The sequence below is a fragment of the Aquarana catesbeiana genome, linkage group LG12 (assembly GCF_042186555.1).
Source record: "Aquarana catesbeiana isolate 2022-GZ linkage group LG12, ASM4218655v1, whole genome shotgun sequence".
Taxonomy (NCBI): Eukaryota; Metazoa; Chordata; class Amphibia; order Anura; family Ranidae; genus Aquarana; species Aquarana catesbeiana.
In genome coordinates, this window is record NC_133335.1 from 190,905,485 (window position 1) to 190,918,802 (window position 13,318).

General features: G+C 47.2%; 25 non-coding genes across 25 annotated transcripts; 17 read left to right on the forward strand and 8 right to left on the reverse strand.

The window, feature by feature from the left end:
* Window positions 1-430: 430 nt before the first annotated feature.
* On the reverse strand, window positions 431-504 carry TRNAI-AAU (transfer RNA isoleucine (anticodon AAU)). Its single transcript has one exon. It is a non-coding gene; the product is annotated as a tRNA-Ile (tRNA).
* Window positions 505-674: 170 nt separating this feature from the next.
* TRNAL-UAG (transfer RNA leucine (anticodon UAG)) lies at window positions 675-756 on the forward strand. The gene has a single exon. It is a non-coding gene; the product is annotated as a tRNA-Leu (tRNA).
* Window positions 757-1,337: 581 nt separating this feature from the next.
* On the forward strand, window positions 1,338-1,419 carry TRNAL-AAG (transfer RNA leucine (anticodon AAG)). The gene has a single exon. It is a non-coding gene; the product is annotated as a tRNA-Leu (tRNA).
* A 596-nt stretch (window positions 1,420-2,015) lies between these two features.
* TRNAI-AAU (transfer RNA isoleucine (anticodon AAU)) lies at window positions 2,016-2,089 on the reverse strand. The gene has a single exon. It is a non-coding gene; the product is annotated as a tRNA-Ile (tRNA).
* A 170-nt stretch (window positions 2,090-2,259) lies between these two features.
* TRNAL-UAG (transfer RNA leucine (anticodon UAG)) lies at window positions 2,260-2,341 on the forward strand. Its single transcript has one exon. It is a non-coding gene; the product is annotated as a tRNA-Leu (tRNA).
* A 581-nt stretch (window positions 2,342-2,922) lies between these two features.
* TRNAL-AAG (transfer RNA leucine (anticodon AAG)) lies at window positions 2,923-3,004 on the forward strand. Its single transcript has one exon. It is a non-coding gene; the product is annotated as a tRNA-Leu (tRNA).
* A 596-nt stretch (window positions 3,005-3,600) lies between these two features.
* TRNAI-AAU (transfer RNA isoleucine (anticodon AAU)) lies at window positions 3,601-3,674 on the reverse strand. The gene has a single exon. It is a non-coding gene; the product is annotated as a tRNA-Ile (tRNA).
* A 170-nt stretch (window positions 3,675-3,844) lies between these two features.
* On the forward strand, window positions 3,845-3,926 carry TRNAL-UAG (transfer RNA leucine (anticodon UAG)). The gene has a single exon. It is a non-coding gene; the product is annotated as a tRNA-Leu (tRNA).
* Window positions 3,927-4,507: 581 nt separating this feature from the next.
* On the forward strand, window positions 4,508-4,589 carry TRNAL-AAG (transfer RNA leucine (anticodon AAG)). Its single transcript has one exon. It is a non-coding gene; the product is annotated as a tRNA-Leu (tRNA).
* Window positions 4,590-5,185: 596 nt separating this feature from the next.
* On the reverse strand, window positions 5,186-5,259 carry TRNAI-AAU (transfer RNA isoleucine (anticodon AAU)). Its single transcript has one exon. It is a non-coding gene; the product is annotated as a tRNA-Ile (tRNA).
* Window positions 5,260-5,429: 170 nt separating this feature from the next.
* TRNAL-UAG (transfer RNA leucine (anticodon UAG)) lies at window positions 5,430-5,511 on the forward strand. The gene has a single exon. It is a non-coding gene; the product is annotated as a tRNA-Leu (tRNA).
* A 581-nt stretch (window positions 5,512-6,092) lies between these two features.
* TRNAL-AAG (transfer RNA leucine (anticodon AAG)) lies at window positions 6,093-6,174 on the forward strand. The gene has a single exon. It is a non-coding gene; the product is annotated as a tRNA-Leu (tRNA).
* A 596-nt stretch (window positions 6,175-6,770) lies between these two features.
* On the reverse strand, window positions 6,771-6,844 carry TRNAI-AAU (transfer RNA isoleucine (anticodon AAU)). The gene has a single exon. It is a non-coding gene; the product is annotated as a tRNA-Ile (tRNA).
* A 170-nt stretch (window positions 6,845-7,014) lies between these two features.
* On the forward strand, window positions 7,015-7,096 carry TRNAL-UAG (transfer RNA leucine (anticodon UAG)). Its single transcript has one exon. It is a non-coding gene; the product is annotated as a tRNA-Leu (tRNA).
* Window positions 7,097-7,677: 581 nt separating this feature from the next.
* TRNAL-AAG (transfer RNA leucine (anticodon AAG)) lies at window positions 7,678-7,759 on the forward strand. Its single transcript has one exon. It is a non-coding gene; the product is annotated as a tRNA-Leu (tRNA).
* Window positions 7,760-8,355: 596 nt separating this feature from the next.
* On the reverse strand, window positions 8,356-8,429 carry TRNAI-AAU (transfer RNA isoleucine (anticodon AAU)). The gene has a single exon. It is a non-coding gene; the product is annotated as a tRNA-Ile (tRNA).
* Window positions 8,430-8,599: 170 nt separating this feature from the next.
* On the forward strand, window positions 8,600-8,681 carry TRNAL-UAG (transfer RNA leucine (anticodon UAG)). Its single transcript has one exon. It is a non-coding gene; the product is annotated as a tRNA-Leu (tRNA).
* Window positions 8,682-9,126: 445 nt separating this feature from the next.
* On the forward strand, window positions 9,127-9,208 carry TRNAL-UAG (transfer RNA leucine (anticodon UAG)). Its single transcript has one exon. It is a non-coding gene; the product is annotated as a tRNA-Leu (tRNA).
* Window positions 9,209-9,789: 581 nt separating this feature from the next.
* On the forward strand, window positions 9,790-9,871 carry TRNAL-AAG (transfer RNA leucine (anticodon AAG)). The gene has a single exon. It is a non-coding gene; the product is annotated as a tRNA-Leu (tRNA).
* A 596-nt stretch (window positions 9,872-10,467) lies between these two features.
* Window positions 10,468-10,541, reverse strand: TRNAI-AAU (transfer RNA isoleucine (anticodon AAU)). Its single transcript has one exon. It is a non-coding gene; the product is annotated as a tRNA-Ile (tRNA).
* Window positions 10,542-10,711: 170 nt separating this feature from the next.
* On the forward strand, window positions 10,712-10,793 carry TRNAL-UAG (transfer RNA leucine (anticodon UAG)). Its single transcript has one exon. It is a non-coding gene; the product is annotated as a tRNA-Leu (tRNA).
* Window positions 10,794-11,374: 581 nt separating this feature from the next.
* On the forward strand, window positions 11,375-11,456 carry TRNAL-AAG (transfer RNA leucine (anticodon AAG)). Its single transcript has one exon. It is a non-coding gene; the product is annotated as a tRNA-Leu (tRNA).
* A 596-nt stretch (window positions 11,457-12,052) lies between these two features.
* Window positions 12,053-12,126, reverse strand: TRNAI-AAU (transfer RNA isoleucine (anticodon AAU)). Its single transcript has one exon. It is a non-coding gene; the product is annotated as a tRNA-Ile (tRNA).
* Window positions 12,127-12,296: 170 nt separating this feature from the next.
* TRNAL-UAG (transfer RNA leucine (anticodon UAG)) lies at window positions 12,297-12,378 on the forward strand. The gene has a single exon. It is a non-coding gene; the product is annotated as a tRNA-Leu (tRNA).
* A 581-nt stretch (window positions 12,379-12,959) lies between these two features.
* Window positions 12,960-13,041, forward strand: TRNAL-AAG (transfer RNA leucine (anticodon AAG)). The gene has a single exon. It is a non-coding gene; the product is annotated as a tRNA-Leu (tRNA).
* Window positions 13,042-13,318: the final 277 nt, after the last annotated feature.

The following is a 13,318-nucleotide window of genomic DNA, read 5'->3' on the forward strand; positions in this document are numbered from 1 at the left end:
CACACTTCTGGTGACTAGTGAAATGTCATCAACAGTATATAACAAGTCCAACTGAATGTGACTAACTCCTGTAAGCTAGATTCAACACTCCTACTTTAAGTGTAGACAGCAAAAACAAGCAGCAGTAATGAAAAGCTGGCACATTTTGTAGGAGAGTGCCAAGTGAACTTGCCACAGAATGCTGCACCCAAAGTCCACTCTCAAGCGTAAAAGGACCACAACTTGCTGCCTCAGAAAGAGGACAGAAGCACATAAGTTGGCATCTTGGCCATCTGTGTCAAACTTCAACAACCTTTCATAATGGATAAAGTGGTGACCACTTGGAGTGGAGAGATCTGAGGCCTCCAGCACAAGCAATGAATGCAGAACATCGGACAGCAGAAAGCCACAGGGTACACATGCCTGAGACCATAAAGATCAAGCGCACGGATGGCCCGTACGGGGATCGAACCCGCGACCTTGGCGTTATTAGCACCACGCTCTAACCAACTGAGCTAACCGGCCAATATGCGACAGCCCAGCTGGGGCTGTGTCTTTCTTAGCCATCCCAGGCTCTCATTAAAGACAAGCTGCAGGAATTCCAGGTGTGCTATATCTATGCCACGGCCTCATCAATCCATGGAATGTAGAATATGTCCCTCCGCCTTTTAATGGTTAGCGAGCACTCTTTTGTAGGTAGCATGGCCGAGCGGTCTAAGGTGCTGGATTTAGGCTCCAGTCTCTTTGGGGGCGTGGGTTCGAATCCCACTGCTGCCAAGCTCTTTTAACAAATGCCTATCCTCGAGGGCTCAAGCGTCTATGAAGTTTCTGCTGCACTTTGCTGGCGTTCCTTGCTCTACACACTGGAATCTCAGAAAAGCAGCATTAGGAAATTGCATGTTTTGGTTGAGAAGTCTTCCAAAGGGCACACTTCTGATGAGATGACTAGTGAAATGTCGTCAACGTTACAAAACAAGTCCAACTCAATGTGACTACCTCCTGTAAGCTAGATACCACGTTCACACTTTAAGTGTGGACACCAAAAAACAAGCAGCACTAATGAAAAGCTGGCACACTTTTCAGCAGAGTGCCAAGTGAACTAAGTGCCAGAATGCTGCACCCAAAGTCCACTCTCAAGCGTAAAGTGACCACAATCTGCAGCCTCAGAAAGAGGACTGAAGCACATAAGTTGGCATCTTGGCCATCTGTGTCAAACTTCAACAACCTTTCATAATGGATAAAGTGGTGAATACTTGAAGTTGAGAGTTCTGAGGCCTCCAGCACAAGCAATGAATTCAGAGCATGGAATGCAGACTATGTCCCGCCGCTTTTCAGTCATTAGCGAGCACTCTTTCACAGGTAGCATGGCCGAGCGGTCTAAGGCGCTGGATTAAGGCTCCAGTCTCTTCGGGGGCGTGGGTTCGAATCCCACTGCTGCCAAGCTCTTTTAACAAAATCCCTATCCTCAAGGGCTCAAGCATCTCTGATGTTGCTGCAGTTCCTTGCCCAACACACTGGAATCTCAAAGAACACTTACCTCTCTGCTCTAGCAGCATTAGAATAACTGCATTCATTGCATGTTTTGTTTGAGAAGTCTTCCAAAGGGCACACTTCTGGTGACTAGTGAAATGTCATCAACAGTATATAACAAGTCCAACTGAATGTGACTAACTCCTGTAAGCTAGATTCAACACTCCTACTTTAAGTGTAGACAGCAAAAACAAGCAGCAGTAATGAAAAGCTGGCACATTTTGTAGGAGAGTGCCAAGTGAACTTGCCACAGAATGCTGCACCCAAAGTCCACTCTCAAGCGTAAAAGGACCACAACTTGCTTCCTCAGAAAGAGGACAGAAGCACATAAGTTGGCATCTTGGCCATCTGTGTCAAACTTCAACAACCTTTCATAATGGATAAAGTGGTGACCACTTGGAGTGGAGAGATCTGAGGCCTCCAGCACAAGCAATGAATGCAGAACATCGGACAGCAGAAAGCCACAGGGTACACATGCCTGAGACCATAAAGATCAAGCGCACGGATGGCCCGTACGGGGATCGAACCCGCGACCTTGGCGTTATTAGCACCACGCTCTAACCAACTGAGCTAACCGGCCAATATGCGACAGCCCAGCTGGGGCTGTGTCTTTCTTAGCCATCCCAGGCTCTCATTAAAGACAAGCTGCAGGAATTCCAGGTGTGCTATATCTATGCCACGGCCTCATCAATCCATGGAATGTAGAATATGTCCCTCCGCCTTTTAATGGTTAGCGAGCACTCTTTTGTAGGTAGCATGGCCGAGCGGTCTAAGGCGCTGGATTTAGGCTCCAGTCTCTTTGGGGGCGTGGGTTCGAATCCCACTGCTGCCAAGCTCTTTTAACAAATGCCTATCCTCGAGGGCTCAAGCGTCTATGAAGTTTCTGCTGCACTTTGCTGGCGTTCCTTGCTCTACACACTGGAATCTCAGAAAAGCAGCATTAGGAAATTGCATGTTTTGGTTGAGAAGTCTTCCAAAGGGCACACTTCTGATGAGATGACTAGTGAAATGTCGTCAACGTTACAAAACAAGTCCAACTCAATGTGACTACCTCCTGTAAGCTAGATACCACGTTCACACTTTAAGTGTGGACACCAAAAAACAAGCAGCACTAATGAAAAGCTGGCACACTTTTCAGCAGAGTGCCAAGTGAACTAAGTGCCAGAATGCTGCACCCAAAGTCCACTCTCAAGCGTAAAGTGACCACAATCTGCAGCCTCAGAAAGAGGACTGAAGCACATAAGTTGGCATCTTGGCCATCTGTGTCAAACTTCAACAACCTTTCATAATGGATAAAGTGGTGAATACTTGAAGTTGAGAGTTCTGAGGCCTCCAGCACAAGCAATGAATTCAGAGCATGGAATGCAGACTATGTCCCGCCGCTTTTCAGTCATTAGCGAGCACTCTTTTGCAGGTAGCATGGCCGAGCGGTCTAAGGCGCTGGATTAAGGCTCCAGTCTCTTCGGGGGCGTGGGTTCGAATCCCACTGCTGCCAAGCTCTTTTAACAAAATCCCTATCCTCAAGGGCTCAAGCATCTCTGATGTTGCTGCAGTTCCTTGCCCAACACACTGACATCTCAAAGAACACTTACCTCTCTGCTCTAGCAGCATTAGAATAACTGCATTCATTGCATGTTTTGTTTGAGAAGTCTTCCAAAGGGCACACTTCTGGTGACTAGTGAAATGTCATCAACAGTATATAACAAGTCCAACTGAATGTGACTAACTCCTGTAAGCTAGATTCAACACTCCTACTTTAAGTGTAGACAGCAAAAACAAGCAGCAGTAATGAAAAGCTGGCACATTTTGTAGGAGAGTGCCAAGTGAACTTGCCACAGAATGCTGCACCCAAAGTCCACTCTCAAGCGTAAAAGGACCACAACTTGCTGCCTCAGAAAGAGGACAGAAGCACATAAGTTGGCATCTTGGCCATCTGTGTCAAACTTCAACAACCTTTCATAATGGATAAAGTGGTGACCACTTGGAGTGGAGAGATCTGAGGCCTCCAGCACAAGCAATGAATGCAGAACATCGGACAGCAGAAAGCCACAGGGTACACATGCCTGAGACCATAAAGATCAAGCGCACGGATGGCCCGTACGGGGATCGAACCCGCGACCTTGGCGTTATTAGCACCACGCTCTAACCAACTGAGCTAACCGGCCAATATGCGACAGTCCAGCTGGGGCTGTGTCTTTCTTAGCCATCCCAGGCTCTCATTAAAGACAAGCTGCAGGAATTCCAGGTGTGCTATATCTATGCCACGGCCTCATCAATCCATGGAATGTAGAATATGTCCCTCCGCCTTTTAATGGTTAGCGAGCACTCTTTTGTAGGTAGCATGGCCGAGCGGTCTAAGGCGCTGGATTTAGGCTCCAGTCTCTTTGGGGGCGTGGGTTCGAATCCCACTGCTGCCAAGCTCTTTTAACAAATGCCTATCCTCGAGGGCTCAAGCGTCTATGAAGTTTCTGCTGCACTTTGCTGGCGTTCCTTGCTCTACACACTGGAATCTCAGAAAAGCAGCATTAGGAAATTGCATGTTTTGGTTGAGAAGTCTTCCAAAGGGCACACTTCTGATGAGATGACTAGTGAAATGTCGTCAACGTTACAAAACAAGTCCAACTCAATGTGACTACCTCCTGTAAGCTAGATACCACGTTCACACTTTAAGTGTGGACACCAAAAAACAAGCAGCACTAATGAAAAGCTGGCACACTTTTCAGCAGAGTGCCAAGTGAACTAAGTGCCAGAATGCTGCACCCAAAGTCCACTCTCAAGCGTAAAGTGACCACAATCTGCAGCCTCAGAAAGAGGACTGAAGCACATAAGTTGGCATCTTGGCCATCTGTGTCAAACTTCAACAACCTTTCATAATGGATAAAGTGGTGAATACTTGAAGTTGAGAGTTCTGAGGCCTCCAGCACAAGCAATGAATTCAGAGCATGGAATGCAGACTATGTCCCGCCACTTTTCAGTCATTAGCGAGCACTCTTTCACAGGTAGCATGGCCGAGCGGTCTAAGGCGCTGGATTAAGGCTCCAGTCTCTTCGGGGGCGTGGGTTCGAATCCCACTGCTGCCAAGCTCTTTTAACAAAATCCCTATCCTCAAGGGCTCAAGCATCTCTGATGTTGCTGCAGTTCCTTGCCCAACACACTGACATCTCAAAGAACACTTACCTCTCTGCTCTAGCAGCATTAGAATAACTGCATTCATTGCATGTTTTGTTTGAGAAGTCTTCCAAAGGGCACACTTCTGGTGACTAGTGAAATGTCATCAACAGTATATAACAAGTCCAACTGAATGTGACTAACTCCTGTAAGCTAGATTCAACACTCCTACTTTAAGTGTAGACAGCAAAAACAAGCAGCAGTAATGAAAAGCTGGCACATTTTGTAGGAGAGTGCCAAGTGAACTTGCCACAGAATGCTGCACCCAAAGTCCACTCTCAAGCGTAAAAGGACCACAACTTGCTTCCTCAGAAAGAGGACAGAAGCACATAAGTTGGCATCTTGGCCATCTGTGTCAAACTTCAACAACCTTTCATAATGGATAAAGTGGTGACCACTTGGAGTGGAGAGATCTGAGGCCTCCAGCACAAGCAATGAATGCAGAACATCGGACAGCAGAAAGCCACAGGGTACACATGCCTGAGACCATAAAGATCAAGCGCACGGATGGCCCGTACGGGGATCGAACCCGCGACCTTGGCGTTATTAGCACCACGCTCTAACCAACTGAGCTAACCGGCCAATATGCGACAGCCCAGCTGGGGCTGTGTCTTTCTTAGCCATCCCAGGCTCTCATTAAAGACAAGCTGCAGGAATTCCAGGTGTGCTATATCTATGCCACGGCCTCATCAATCCATGGAATGTAGAATATGTCCCTCCGCCTTTTAATGGTTAGCGAGCACTCTTTTGTAGGTAGCATGGCCGAGCGGTCTAAGGCGCTGGATTTAGGCTCCAGTCTCTTTGGGGGCGTGGGTTCGAATCCCACTGCTGCCAAGCTCTTTTAACAAATGCCTATCCTCGAGGGCTCAAGCGTCTATGAAGTTTCTGCTGCACTTTGCTGGCGTTCCTTGCTCTACACACTGGAATCTCAGAAAAGCAGCATTAGGAAATTGCATGTTTTGGTTGAGAAGTCTTCCAAAGGGCACACTTCTGATGAGATGACTAGTGAAATGTCGTCAACGTTACAAAACAAGTCCAACTCAATGTGACTACCTCCTGTAAGCTAGATACCACGTTCACACTTTAAGTGTGGACACCAAAAAACAAGCAGCACTAATGAAAAGCTGGCACACTTTTCAGCAGAGTGCCAAGTGAACTAAGTGCCAGAATGCTGCACCCAAAGTCCACTCTCAAGCGTAAAGTGACCACAATCTGCAGCCTCAGAAAGAGGACTGAAGCACATAAGTTGGCATCTTGGCCATCTGTGTCAAACTTCAACAACCTTTCATAATGGATAAAGTGGTGAATACTTGAAGTTGAGAGTTCTGAGGCCTCCAGCACAAGCAATGAATTCAGAGCATGGAATGCAGACTATGTCCCGCCGCTTTTCAGTCATTAGCGAGCACTCTTTTGCAGGTAGCATGGCCGAGCGGTCTAAGGCGCTGGATTAAGGCTCCAGTCTCTTCGGGGGCGTGGGTTCGAATCCCACTGCTGCCAAGCTCTTTTAACAAAATCCCTATCCTCAAGGGCTCAAGCATCTCTGATGTTGCTGCAGTTCCTTGCCCAACACACTGACATCTCAAAGAACACTTACCTCTCTGCTCTAGCAGCATTAGAATAACTGCATTCATTGCATGTTTTGTTTGAGAAGTCTTCCAAAGGGCACACTTCTGGTGACTAGTGAAATGTCATCAACAGTATATAACAAGTCCAACTGAATGTGACTAACTCCTGTAAGCTAGATTCAACACTCCTACTTTAAGTGTAGACAGCAAAAACAAGCAGCAGTAATGAAAAGCTGGCACATTTTGTAGGAGAGTGCCAAGTGAACTTGCCACAGAATGCTGCACCCAAAGTCCACTCTCAAGCGTAAAAGGACCACAACTTGCTGCCTCAGAAAGAGGACAGAAGCACATAAGTTGGCATCTTGGCCATCTGTGTCAAACTTCAACAACCTTTCATAATGGATAAAGTGGTGACCACTTGGAGTGGAGAGATCTGAGGCCTCCAGCACAAGCAATGAATGCAGAACATCGGACAGCAGAAAGCCACAGGGTACACATGCCTGAGACCATAAAGATCAAGCGCACGGATGGCCCGTACGGGGATCGAACCCGCGACCTTGGCGTTATTAGCACCACGCTCTAACCAACTGAGCTAACCGGCCAATATGCGACAGTCCAGCTGGGGCTGTGTCTTTCTTAGCCATCCCAGGCTCTCATTAAAGACAAGCTGCAGGAATTCCAGGTGTGCTATATCTATGCCACGGCCTCATCAATCCATGGAATGTAGAATATGTCCCTCCGCCTTTTAATGGTTAGCGAGCACTCTTTTGTAGGTAGCATGGCCGAGCGGTCTAAGGCGCTGGATTTAGGCTCCAGTCTCTTTGGGGGCGTGGGTTCGAATCCCACTGCTGCCAAGCTCTTTTAACAAATGCCTATCCTCGAGGGCTCAAGCGTCTATGAAGTTTCTGCTGCACTTTGCTGGCGTTCCTTGCTCTACACACTGGAATCTCAGAAAAGCAGCATTAGGAAATTGCATGTTTTGGTTGAGAAGTCTTCCAAAGGGCACACTTCTGATGAGATGACTAGTGAAATGTCGTCAACGTTACAAAACAAGTCCAACTCAATGTGACTACCTCCTGTAAGCTAGATACCACGTTCACACTTTAAGTGTGGACACCAAAAAACAAGCAGCACTAATGAAAAGCTGGCACACTTTTCAGCAGAGTGCCAAGTGAACTAAGTGCCAGAATGCTGCACCCAAAGTCCACTCTCAAGCGTAAAGTGACCACAATCTGCAGCCTCAGAAAGAGGACTGAAGCACATAAGTTGGCATCTTGGCCATCTGTGTCAAACTTCAACAACCTTTCATAATGGATAAAGTGGTGAATACTTGAAGTTGAGAGTTCTGAGGCCTCCAGCACAAGCAATGAATTCAGAGCATGGAATGCAGACTATGTCCCGCCGCTTTTCAGTCATTAGCGAGCACTCTCTTACAGGTAGCATGGCCGAGCGGTCTAAGGCGCTGGATTAAGGCTCCAGTCTCTTCGGGGGCGTGGGTTCGAATCCCACTGCTGCCAAGCTCTTTTAACAAAATCCCTATCCTCAAGGGCTCAAGCATCTCTGATGTTGCTGCAGTTCCTTGCCCAACACACTGACATCTCAAAGAACACTTACCTCTCTGCTCTAGCAGCATTAGAATAACTGCATTCATTGCATGTTTTGTTTGAGAAGTCTTCCAAAGGGCACACTTCTGGTGACTAGTGAAATGTCATCAACAGTATATAACAAGTCCAACTGAATGTGACTAACTCCTGTAAGCTAGATTCAACACTCCTACTTTAAGTGTAGACAGCAAAAACAAGCAGCAGTAATGAAAAGCTGGCACATTTTGTAGGAGAGTGCCAAGTGAACTTGCCACAGAATGCTGCACCCAAAGTCCACTCTCAAGCGTAAAAGGACCACAACTTGCTGCCTCAGAAAGAGGACAGAAGCACATAAGTTGGCATCTTGGCCATCTGTGTCAAACTTCAACAACCTTTCATAATGGATAAAGTGGTGACCACTTGGAGTGGAGAGATCTGAGGCCTCCAGCACAAGCAATGAATGCAGAACATCGGACAGCAGAAAGCCACAGGGTACACATGCCTGAGACCATAAAGATCAAGCGCACGGATGGCCCGTACGGGGATCGAACCCGCGACCTTGGCGTTATTAGCACCACGCTCTAACCAACTGAGCTAACCGGCCAATATGCGACAGCCCAGCTGGGGCTGTGTCTTTCTTAGCCATCCCAGGCTCTCATTAAAGACAAGCTGCAGGAATTCCAGGTGTGCTATATCTATGCCACGGCCTCATCAATCCATGGAATGTAGAATATGTCCCTCCGCCTTTTAATGGTTAGCGAGCACTCTTTTGTAGGTAGCATGGCCGAGCGGTCTAAGGCGCTGGATTTAGGCTCCAGTCTCTTTGGGGGCGTGGGTTCGAATCCCACTGCTGCCAAGCTCTTTTAACAAATGCCTATCCTCGAGGGCTCAAGCGTCTATGAAGTTTCTGCTGCACTTTGCTGGCGTTCCTTGCTCTACACACTGGAATCTCAGAAAAGCAGCATTAGGAAATTGCATGTTTTGGTTGAGAAGTCTTCCAAAGGGCACACTTCTGATGAGATGACTAGTGAAATGTCGTCAACGTTACAAAACAAGTCCAACTCAATGTGACTACCTCCTGTAAGCTAGATACCACGTTCACACTTTAAGTGTGGACACCAAAAAACAAGCAATATGCGACAGCCCAGCTGGGGCTGTGTCTTTCTTAGCCATCCCAGGCTCTCATTAAAGACAAGCTGCAGGAATTCCAGGTGTGCTATATCTATGCCACGGCCTCATCAATCCATGGAATGTAGAATATGTCCCTCCGCCTTTTAATGGTTAGCGAGCACTCTTTTGTAGGTAGCATGGCCGAGCGGTCTAAGGCGCTGGATTTAGGCTCCAGTCTCTTTGGGGGCGTGGGTTCGAATCCCACTGCTGCCAAGCTCTTTTAACAAATGCCTATCCTCGAGGGCTCAAGCGTCTATGAAGTTTCTGCTGCACTTTGCTGGCGTTCCTTGCTCTACACACTGGAATCTCAGAAAAGCAGCATTAGGAAATTGCATGTTTTGGTTGAGAAGTCTTCCAAAGGGCACACTTCTGATGAGATGACTAGTGAAATGTCGTCAACGTTACAAAACAAGTCCAACTCAATGTGACTACCTCCTGTAAGCTAGATACCACGTTCACACTTTAAGTGTGGACACCAAAAAACAAGCAGCACTAATGAAAAGCTGGCACACTTTTCAGCAGAGTGCCAAGTGAACTAAGTGCCAGAATGCTGCACCCAAAGTCCACTCTCAAGCGTAAAGTGACCACAATCTGCAGCCTCAGAAAGAGGACTGAAGCACATAAGTTGGCATCTTGGCCATCTGTGTCAAACTTCAACAACCTTTCATAATGGATAAAGTGGTGAATACTTGAAGTTGAGAGTTCTGAGGCCTCCAGCACAAGCAATGAATTCAGAGCATGGAATGCAGACTATGTCCCGCCGCTTTTCAGTCATTAGCGAGCACTCTTTTGCAGGTAGCATGGCCGAGCGGTCTAAGGCGCTGGATTAAGGCTCCAGTCTCTTCGGGGGCGTGGGTTCGAATCCCACTGCTGCCAAGCTCTTTTAACAAAATCCCTATCCTCAAGGGCTCAAGCATCTCTGATGTTGCTGCAGTTCCTTGCCCAACACACTGACATCTCAAAGAACACTTACCTCTCTGCTCTAGCAGCATTAGAATAACTGCATTCATTGCATGTTTTGTTTGAGAAGTCTTCCAAAGGGCACACTTCTGGTGACTAGTGAAATGTCATCAACAGTATATAACAAGTCCAACTGAATGTGACTAACTCCTGTAAGCTAGATTCAACACTCCTACTTTAAGTGTAGACAGCAAAAACAAGCAGCAGTAATGAAAAGCTGGCACATTTTGTAGGAGAGTGCCAAGTGAACTTGCCACAGAATGCTGCACCCAAAGTCCACTCTCAAGCGTAAAAGGACCACAACTTGCTGCCTCAGAAAGAGGACAGAAGCACATAAGTTGGCATCTTGGCCATCTGTGTCAAACTTCAACAACCTTTCATAATGGATAAAGTGGTGACCACTTGGAGTGGAGAGATCTGAGGCCTCCAGCACAAGCAATGAATGCAGAACATCGGACAGCAGAAAGCCACAGGGTACACATGCCTGAGACCATAAAGATCAAGCGCACGGATGGCCCGTACGGGGATCGAACCCGCGACCTTGGCGTTATTAGCACCACGCTCTAACCAACTGAGCTAACCGGCCAATATGCGACAGTCCAGCTGGGGCTGTGTCTTTCTTAGCCATCCCAGGCTCTCATTAAAGACAAGCTGCAGGAATTCCAGGTGTGCTATATCTATGCCACGGCCTCATCAATCCATGGAATGTAGAATATGTCCCTCCGCCTTTTAATGGTTAGCGAGCACTCTTTTGTAGGTAGCATGGCCGAGCGGTCTAAGGCGCTGGATTTAGGCTCCAGTCTCTTTGGGGGCGTGGGTTCGAATCCCACTGCTGCCAAGCTCTTTTAACAAATGCCTATCCTCGAGGGCTCAAGCGTCTATGAAGTTTCTGCTGCACTTTGCTGGCGTTCCTTGCTCTACACACTGGAATCTCAGAAAAGCAGCATTAGGAAATTGCATGTTTTGGTTGAGAAGTCTTCCAAAGGGCACACTTCTGATGAGATGACTAGTGAAATGTCGTCAACGTTACAAAACAAGTCCAACTCAATGTGACTACCTCCTGTAAGCTAGATACCACGTTCACACTTTAAGTGTGGACACCAAAAAACAAGCAGCACTAATGAAAAGCTGGCACACTTTTCAGCAGAGTGCCAAGTGAACTAAGTGCCAGAATGCTGCACCCAAAGTCCACTCTCAAGCGTAAAGTGACCACAATCTGCAGCCTCAGAAAGAGGACTGAAGCACATAAGTTGGCATCTTGGCCATCTGTGTCAAACTTCAACAACCTTTCATAATGGATAAAGTGGTGAATACTTGAAGTTGAGAGTTCTGAGGCCTCCAGCACAAGCAATGAATTCAGAGCATGGAATGCAGACTATGTCCCGCCGCTTTTCAGTCATTAGCGAGCACTCTCTTACAGGTAGCATGGCCGAGCGGTCTAAGGCGCTGGATTAAGGCTCCAGTCTCTTCGGGGGCGTGGGTTCGAATCCCACTGCTGCCAAGCTCTTTTAACAAAATCCCTATCCTCAAGGGCTCAAGCATCTCTGATGTTGCTGCAGTTCCTTGCCCAACACACTGACATCTCAAAGAACACTTACCTCTCTGCTCTAGCAGCATTAGAATAACTGCATTCATTGCATGTTTTGTTTGAGAAGTCTTCCAAAGGGCACACTTCTGGTGACTAGTGAAATGTCATCAACAGTATATAACAAGTCCAACTGAATGTGACTAACTCCTGTAAGCTAGATTCAACACTCCTACTTTAAGTGTAGACAGCAAAAACAAGCAGCAGTAATGAAAAGCTGGCACATTTTGTAGGAGAGTGCCAAGTGAACTTGCCACAGAATGCTGCACCCAAAGTCCACTCTCAAGCGTAAAAGGACCACAACTTGCTGCCTCAGAAAGAGGACAGAAGCACATAAGTTGGCATCTTGGCCATCTGTGTCAAACTTCAACAACCTTTCATAATGGATAAAGTGGTGACCACTTGGAGTGGAGAGATCTGAGGCCTCCAGCACAAGCAATGAATGCAGAACATCGGACAGCAGAAAGCCACAGGGTACACATGCCTGAGACCATAAAGATCAAGCGCACGGATGGCCCGTACGGGGATCGAACCCGCGACCTTGGCGTTATTAGCACCACGCTCTAACCAACTGAGCTAACCGGCCAATATGCGACAGCCCAGCTGGGGCTGTGTCTTTCTTAGCCATCCCAGGCTCTCATTAAAGACAAGCTGCAGGAATTCCAGGTGTGCTATATCTATGCCACGGCCTCATCAATCCATGGAATGTAGAATATGTCCCTCCGCCTTTTAATGGTTAGCGAGCACTCTTTTGTAGGTAGCATGGCCGAGCGGTCTAAGGCGCTGGATTTAGGCTCCAGTCTCTTTGGGGGCGTGGGTTCGAATCCCACTGCTGCCAAGCTCTTTTAACAAATGCCTATCCTCGAGGGCTCAAGCGTCTATGAAGTTTCTGCTGCACTTTGCTGGCGTTCCTTGCTCTACACACTGGAATCTCAGAAAAGCAGCATTAGGAAATTGCATGTTTTGGTTGAGAAGTCTTCCAAAGGGCACACTTCTGATGAGATGACTAGTGAAATGTCGTCAACGTTACAAAACAAGTCCAACTCAATGTGACTACCTCCTGTAAGCTAGATACCACGTTCACACTTTAAGTGTGGACACCAAAAAACAAGCAGCACTAATGAAAAGCTGGCACACTTTTCAGCAGAGTGCCAAGTGAACTAAGTGCCAGAATGCTGCACCCAAAGTCCACTCTCAAGCGTAAAGTGACCACAATCTGCAGCCTCAGAAAGAGGACTGAAGCACATAAGTTGGCATCTTGGCCATCTGTGTCAAACTTCAACAACCTTTCATAATGGATAAAGTGGTGAATACTTGAAGTTGAGAGTTCTGAGGCCTCCAGCACAAGCAATGAATTCAGAGCATGGAATGCAGACTATGTCCCGCCACTTTTCAGTCATTAGCGAGCACTCTTTTACAGGTAGCATGGCCGAGCGGTCTAAGGCGCTGGATTAAGGCTCCAGTCTCTTCGGGGGCGTGGGTTCGAATCCCACTGCTGCCAAGCTCTTTTAACAAAATCCCTATCCTCAAGGGCTCAAGCATCTCTGATGTTGCTGCAGTTCCTTGCCCAACACACTGACATCTCAAAGAACACTTACCTCTCTGCTCTAGCAGCATTAGAATAACTGCATTCATTGCATGTTTTGTTTGAGAAGTCTTCCAAAGGGCACACTTCTGGTGACTAGTGAAATGTCATCAACAGTATATAACAAGTCCAACTGAATGTGACTAACTCCTGTAAGCTAGATTCAACACTCCTACTTTAAGTGTAGACAGCA